The following is an 8,669-nucleotide window of genomic DNA, read 5'->3' as shown; positions in this document are numbered from 1 at the left end:
GGCAGGTCAGGGAGGCACCCCCTTGCCCGTTTGACCTGCAAGTAGGTCGTATACGATCGATGCACCGCTGCATCTTATTCGCACTGAGCCCTGGGAAAACAGAACTACGCAGTATCTAAACAATATTATTTATTAATTTGTTAGGTAACTTAGGTACCTACTTATTTCAGGTGCCTATACCTACCTAAGCCAGTAACATATTTAAATCTTAAACTTTCAAAACGCTTCTAATACTGCATGAGGTAAAATCTGGAGATAAAGGATCTTGAACTCGTTAACCTGAGGAAAGGAATATTTTTTTTCCATGCTAGAGAGCCCATAATTGATGAGGCGAGGGTACTTTTCATTCGAGTGCTGAAGAATTTTCCTCGGGATGCGGTATAATCGAGTTATGTTAGTCTTTAAAACATTAAGCAAAATATTCAAGACTGTCCCGATTTTAAAAGAGAATATCATAATTTGCAGATCGCTTCCAATGAGCGAGCATTGTCCCAATGAATACGAGACATTAAAATACACGTTTGAACCGATTCGCAAATGATCCGCTTACCGTCGATTCAGCACGAGCACGTAAGGCTTAGCACCTTCAATAGGATTAATAGTCGGCAACTCATAACGACATTACTGAGTACAGTCAGCATGGGCTTAGCTACTAATGCTTTACCTACTATTACTGCACCTATGTAGGTTGTATCAAACTGCACATACAGAAATATAACCAAATGTTTTTCACCACTAATATTATTGTTATCACAACAAAAGGTCTACGTATGTTATTTTAGAACATAATAGATTCTATAGGTATTATATATATATAATAAAATAAAAATAAAATAAAAAAAATAAAATATTTAGGTAGGTTCTATATCTATACGTTAGTAGGTATGCCAATAATGGGACCTGGGTACTTACCTACAAGATTAAATACCTACTAAAAGTGAACTATGTGGCTTCATCAATGAACTGTATAGGTAACACAATCACATGTTCAACAAAATGAAATCTGAACTTTTACCTTATTTCATAGTACCTAGTTATCCCTTATCAAAAACTTCCCAGAAACTCTACGTAACTTAAGTGTGTTCTATATTGGAATTCCGCCAGATCAAGCAGCAAACAATAGGCACACATTAGCGACAGGATCGAGTAACATATTTACAATACCTACTCCATAGACTCCATCCTTACGAAGTCGAAAACTTTTTACCAAAAACAAGAGAGAGTAATTTGAAACATAATCCTACATGTTCATGTTTCTTCATTGCCTTGAGTCAAAATTCCAGACGAAACGCCCTAGGGTTGTTATTAGGTATCGTTTTCTAATTAGCGTGTGTAGGAAGGAGAGTTAAGTCAAGCAAAACATGGTAGGCGGCGTTACGTTCCTAATACCAAAATCCTTAGTAATATTATAAACGCGAAAGTAATTCTTTCTGTAGTGTGCCTACATGCAAGCCCAGACTCCGGGAAAAGACAGCCACTTTTTAACCAGCTGTGAGAAGTGGTTCTCCAGAGACGTGATTGAAACCACGGGGATCAGCCAGTATTCTGCAAACGGAGGAAAATCCTACAAAACAATCACCAAGGAGATCAAAGAGTCGACAACTTTATTTGTTGTCACTAGATCAGCAATGTGATTTTGTTTACGTACGAAGATTCATGGCCTTTTTATTAAATATCCTATAGCAATAAATTGAGTCTTGTGTTCTTGTATTCATGCGGAATGTACGAGAATTCCTTCGCATCTGCTTTATTGTATTTCTGTTATTTCATTATACTCTGAACCATACGAGTGAATGTCTGTTTACTTGAAAGGAAGCTTGACTTCATTATTTCTTGAATTCGTAAAAAAAAAATAAAGTTATGGACGACTTATTATTTCATTTGCTATTGGTTTTTATTTGCTGCCTTCTGTTGAAAAGCTTAGTATTATTTTTTGTATTTTCAAAAAAATATATGTAGGTACTGATCTCAGTAGCCACCTTTTCAGCTAGGTCCTCCATCATAATTTCACTATCCTGAGCACGGTAGTAAAATCAGTAGGTAGGTAACTTTGTAGTGCCGTTTGCGTCGATGACGGTTTCGTTCGATTTTTTTCCTTTTGTTTACTTATAGTAAGTTAGCTCCTTCCTACAGGTAGTCACGCACAATTTCGGACATAGGTACTGTTCGAAATTGAATAATATTTTCACTTAGGTACATTACCCACTTCGTTACTCATTTACAATGTTCTCATTGAAGGAGCAACCAATCAAGTAGTTGTAGGGTGCTTATTTTAGAACAGCGCTGAAATTCATTAAAATTTTGGAGCTTAGAAAGTTTCACACTCTGATGTAGTTTTTACGTTTTCATTACACCAACTCCCAAGATGAATTATAGTAGGTAGACACTGTCATTTGTGAACATGGTCGGCGTTTTGGATTTTAGGATTTGATCACAGTTGCAAAGCCTGTTCAATAAAAGGGATAGAAATAAAATTGTCTAGTTTTGTTTGGAATCCTAGAAAAAAGTTAAGCTTTGAAGGCAAAAGCTGAAATTCCTTAGAAAGCATTAAATATTTCAGTTGAAGTTACAGAAGTATTTCCTGTATAAATTTTTAGAATTAAACTTGATAAGGAGCCTTTTCCTGCAATTTCTTTGTTATCCTAGAATCTAGCATCCAGACACCTTTGTCCTCCGATTCGATAAGGATACGCGAGCACCTTATGCGGTTAACATAAGGTCGAATTTGCTACTAGAATTAAATTAGGAAGATAAAGTGCGCAGGCGTGAAGCTATTGACTGTCCCCCTTTCCCTCCTCTGAAAGCTGAATGTAGTGCTCACAGGACCCAAATAAAAGATAGATATGATTGTAATATGATTCCACCTTTACATTATTACTACAGAGTCCGACAGTTATAAATGATAAATGATCCCACGAAGTTCAGATTTCACGAACTTTCCTTTGTAAGTTATGAAGTATTGCTAGGTAGGTACCTAATGTGAATTGATTTCTGTTTCGAAACTTTTTAATGGGCATAACAAAGCTCACTTGTAACTGCGGGGTTGTTAGAAACTTTTGAACTGTTCTTTGGATGGATGTACCTAATTGAATTTCAGGTACCTACCTATTTTTATTTCATAGTTTGATCTTTCACCATTGTGGGGTTACAAGGGCGATTGTGGAGAATGTCAAGGTCCTCTTAGGTTTGATTTTCGGATAAGGTAGTGTAGTGTAATTCAGAATTTACATGAGGGATCATTAGGCGCTGTTATTACTTTTGTAACAAAAATAACTCACGAAATATATTATCTATGAACACTATTCTCGTGATTGATTAGATTGTCACTTATATTATTATTGGTCTTTCCATAAAGTTACCTTTGCTTGCTATTCTTATGAAATTTGGCCACAGGAAGGTCCAAAAAGTAATATATCTTTATGTAGCCGTTGACAGGTTGTATTTCGCTACAGTAATGTAATAGCTAGGAGCGACATAAGTCATAATAATCGCTGCGAAAAAGTAAATATCGCCACAAAAATAACAAAAGACAATTCTTTTTGTAGACTAAACATTTTCCGTTCTAATACATTCTGCGTTACTTAGGTACTACTATTGTATTTTTACTGAAGTACCAATAAAATGAAAGATCTCATTTTAGAACATTTTAACTCTCTGAGTTTTTGTTTACTTGATAGCATAACTTGTGACATAAATTATAATCAACAGTTATCTTGAGTTCAACCAAACCCTTGAAAATAATGAGCTACGTAATGTTTCCTCGGTATCTGAATAAAACATGAAACCCATTTTATTGAAATCACTACGTATTAGAATGAGGATATTCCAAAAGATTGATAATAAATACCAGCCTTTTTTTAATTTTCATTACAATCCCTACTAATATTATAAATGCGAAAGTAACTCTGTCTGTCTGTTACGCTTTCACGTCTAAACTTCTGAACTGATTTTAATAAAATCTGGTACAGAGATAGAGTTGACCTTTAGAAAGAATATAGGATAGTTTTTATCCCGGACTTTTGAAGAATTCTCTTGGAAACGCGCTATGGCGGAAGCTAGTATTTATCATATTTCAGAGTACCTACCTATTACCTATAAGAACTCAATACCTCAACCGTAAACATCGCTCTAAGAATATTGCACCGACAGTCTATTTCCAGCGTCTTGTCGAGATTTGACGCTCTTCCTCAAGTTATCGTCAACCGTAGAATATTGGGTTTGTGGACGACACGAATTTAAATCTTTGCGTAGAATGTAACGTCGCGTCGTAAGATGTTGGACTTTATTGCATTGGGTTTGAAGGTTTGTAACGTTTGCTGTTATTCAGGTATTTTATTTCAGGCTGCTGTTGAAGCGAGGTACTGGTTCATATTTTACTTGGAGTTGTGGGTAATGATGTCTGGGTTGTTATCTGATATCTTTTAAGTTAGGTATATACTTATAGGGTAGAAATGATGTTAATCTTCAAAATAAATAAGGTATTGACAGACGAATGTTTCAAAGCGTTTTTATTTATTTGTAACATATAAAACGAATACTTCTGATGTGCTGAATAAAATTCGATGAGCATTCTTATACTTGACCCATTTACATCTACGCTTCCTTACACGAAGTTTCGGAAAGGTTCATACACGTGTTGACAAAAAAATGTATTCACCTTCATCCTCGCGTGACAAACGCGAGCTAATCCACAACAAATCGTAAATCCACACAAGTGTACTCCACGCGGTCGTTTCTCTTGCCACCAAGTTCACGGGGATTGCCGAATGCGAGCAATCGCTCCGATATCATCGATTCTGTGTACCCAAGACCCGTCGACTTGAATCCATTAGTTTCCAAATGATTGCAAGTTCAGATTATGTGTACACCAGTGGCGTAGCTTGCCTTGTCGGGGCCCCGTATAAAAAATTGTTTGGAGGCCCTTATATGGCACTTTTTTTATAACCTCTTCCCTTTTCTGTTAACTTTTTCTTTTCTCAGCGCCGCTGGGATAATCTATTTTCCTTTCACTCATTTAATGCACATTTATATAAAGCGCGTAAATAAACAGTGCACTGCACTCCGTGCGGTGGCGGCGTAGCATCGGGTGGCACCCGCGGCGGACTAACTATTGAGCACCCAATAATCATGGATTAAAATTGTAAATAAAAGTACTTAAAAATCGTGTAGAAATCATTCGTGGTGGTTTTTGCTAGGTTTAATTTAACGTAAAGAAACCGGAAACGGGTCATTGCAAACTTATAAAGAGCTATTTTTGAAATTTGGGATATAAAAAACCCAAACATGTTTTATAAAAACCGGCCAAGTGCGAGTCGGACTCGCGCATGAAGGGTTCCGTAGGTACCATTATTTATAAAACGGACAAAAAAATCATGCTTGTTGTATGGGAGCCCCCCAAAATATTTATTTAATTCTAGTTTTCAGTATTTGTTGTTATAGCGGCAACAGAAATACATCATCTGTGAAAATATCAGCTCTCTAACTATACCCTAAAAATCAGTGTGAAATTTTTAAGTTTTGAGAAAAAAATAATTTAATAAAATATTCCATAAATAGTCCCATGAACGATGTTTTCGTAACAGCGCCTAAACAATCTTTAAAGCATTTTTTTCATATGAAGGTGTGAAAAAAAGAAATTAGAGAGTATGCCATATTATTTTTAACATTTTTATCTTTTTTTTGAGATTCGTCACATTGTTATAGGACGTGGGGCAATTTTGTATGGATTGCGATCCGTCTTCTTTGAATAGCATGCAGTGACTGGTAGTGAACCTAGGCTTTGCAGATTAGAATGGCACCCTCAGTGACTTGTCCCTTCTGCCCGTGCCATCCTGGTCGTGCAGATATGTGTCGACCGAGATGGCACCCCCCGAGACGTGGTACCAGTGGCGGACCGCCCTCTCCCCCCCCCTTATGCTGCTACTAACTCCGTGGTTTAATATCCAGTGTAAAGTACAACAACGTACACGTAAATCGCGATATCGATGAAGGATTCCCCGCTGAGTTGAAGATGAAGTAAGTAAAACGGGGAAGTCCCGCAGCCCACCATAACGATGTAGAGTGTTGTTAACTTTTGAACGCACGCTTAAGGCGGGAAAAAAAAAGAATTGCTATTCAGAATTTTGATATTTGTAAAATAAAATAAATTAGGAAGTTTTTATTTTTTGTCTTTACACACTTTTGGGGCCCCCGTGGCCCGGGGGCCCCGTATAATTGATACGGCAGATACGGCGGTAGCTACGCCCCTGGTGTACACTATGTACTAAATTTAGGATGGCTTTGAAGCAATAAGTGACTAGTCGAGCATAAGATCTTATATTGAATTTATATTGAATTGAGTATTTAGGCACTTACGGTGGATTATGGATAGAAATAGGTATTTAAAGTTTTTTTTTAAAGAGTAGGTCCTTGGTTATGTTTCATGTCTCGCTCGTTCTTCTCCATAAGAAGCTGTTTTGAGAATGGTTAGAAAAAAATGCATTTATTGTTTTGATATATTATTTTACTCGTCCTTCGTGAAATAAATGATCCCACCCAAAACAAAAATGTGAAAGACTGCCAAGTTCGATAATATGGGAATGCTTCGCCTATAAAAGAAGTGAGATCTGAATAAGTACCAAGTTCCATACACATACCTCAGTTAAAAATAGTTACTTTTTATAGTTCGGCCATTCAGAGAATGCGTTCCTGACACGTCGCGATTGAACTGACGACGTAACTACATTCATTGATTATTGATATAATAATGTTGTTTTAATGCTCCTCAATTGTTAAAACGGTAAACAACCAGCAAAAATATTTTTATCGTAACTGCAACGCCATTGCAAAGTTACGTCGTCAGTTCAATCGCGACGTGTCAGGAACGCATTCTCTGAATGGCCGAACTATAATGATGTTACTTGGCAAGTTTTCATACACCTTGTTATAAACCTACTAAACGCAATGAATCAAGTATTTAATTTTCTATTAAAACTTGCCAAGTAATCATCATTAAAAAGTAACTATTTTATGTGTATGGAACTTGGTACTTATTCAGATCTCACTTCTTTTATAGGCGAAGCATTCCCATATTATCGAACTTGGCAGTCTTTCACATTTTTGTTTTGGGTGGGATTTCATTTATTTTTGTAAGGTTGTTTATTTTATTTTTTTTTTATGATGAAGTTAGTTAAAGAAATGTCTCATTTATACTATCTTTTAGATTTTTTAATATGCACTATGTTTCTTACAAAGAAATGAACTAGATTAACTATGACTAGATTTACCAACTGACTGACATGACATGTTTTCATATATTATGTTCGTGGATCAAAGTTACACATTCGTCATTTTCGAAAGTGATTCACACTTGGCCGTTTTCAGATTTTTACTTTACTTTGACTAAATACAAACCTTTGTACCATTCGAAGATATATTATATAAATATAGATAAATTTAGTTCGTTTTAGTTCCTTAGGGGTATAAATTTACACCGGGTATAAAACACCTTCATTATTTTGAAACCGACTCACACTTGGCCATTTTCAGATTTTTCCCTTTACCTTGATATGTCAAGGTAAAGGGAAAAATCTACCTCCATGCCAAATTTCAAGTCAATACGACCATTGGAAGTGGTCTAGGTTTTTGATGAGTGAGTCAGTGAATCAGTGAATAAGTGAATAAGTGAATAAGTGAATAAGTGAATCAGTCAGTGAGTGTATAGTAAAAATAGCGATTTTCTGACGTCAATATCTCAAGACCTACAATAGGTATATTAATGAAATTTTGTATTTTAGATAAGTGAGGGGGTCTCAACAGATACTAGAAATTTGATATGCGTAAATAAAATAGATTTTGAGTTACAGGGGGGTCGAATTTGGCCCGAAATGGTTCGTGTAATATAACCCACGGCCGGTGTGTCGCCTTTTTTGCTCGAACTTGGCGGACACACTGCCGTGTGTCTAGATTCACCTTTGACTTCGAAGCAAAATGGAATGTTGCATAATTTCCTCAAAAAACATGTTACGTATTCTCATATAAGTTGGGTGCTTGAGTATTGTGCGTGTTCTATTGTAATTTAATGATAATGTTCGAACGACCTTGGCTTTCATATCAAAGAAAGTTTTTCTTGCTCAGAATGACTTGCACGTATTCAAGGTTGCGCTGATTGCTGTGTTTACAGTACACACAGTTAATAAATATTCAACGGCAGATTACACCCCATGATATTGTGTGTATGTGGCGGAAAATTGCACCGTGATTGCATACCCACAATATGTCCTCTTATGGCATAACCTATTTCACTTGCATGAGTCAATGTTTTATGACATCGCTGTCATGTTACCGAAGATTAAATGCAAATGCATTTCGTGACTCGCGCAAAACATAAGCATAAAACTACCACCAATTTAACTATGATATGTTTTGCAAAACAAGCGGTTGTTATCGTCATTTAAAAGTATGATCATATTACCATAATATCCCTTAATATTCCCAGCAGGATACCATCTATTGGGGTTTAAATATCCCCCACTGCCAAGGTCGCATCGATCGACGCATCGGGGGAAAGGGACGCGGGTATATCATGTTTTACGTGTCCCTGTCTAGCGGAAAATTGTCGATGGAAATCTGGTGGGCAGACTGTTGGTAAACAAAGGAGGGTTGATAGCAGTTATCTCGGGGGTTGATTC

The sequence above is a fragment of the Helicoverpa zea genome, chromosome 5 (assembly GCF_022581195.2).
Source record: "Helicoverpa zea isolate HzStark_Cry1AcR chromosome 5, ilHelZeax1.1, whole genome shotgun sequence".
NCBI lineage: Eukaryota > Metazoa > Arthropoda > Insecta > Lepidoptera > Noctuidae > Helicoverpa > Helicoverpa zea.
The sequence above is the reverse complement of the archived record's forward strand: the minus strand, read 5'-3'. Positions refer to the sequence as shown.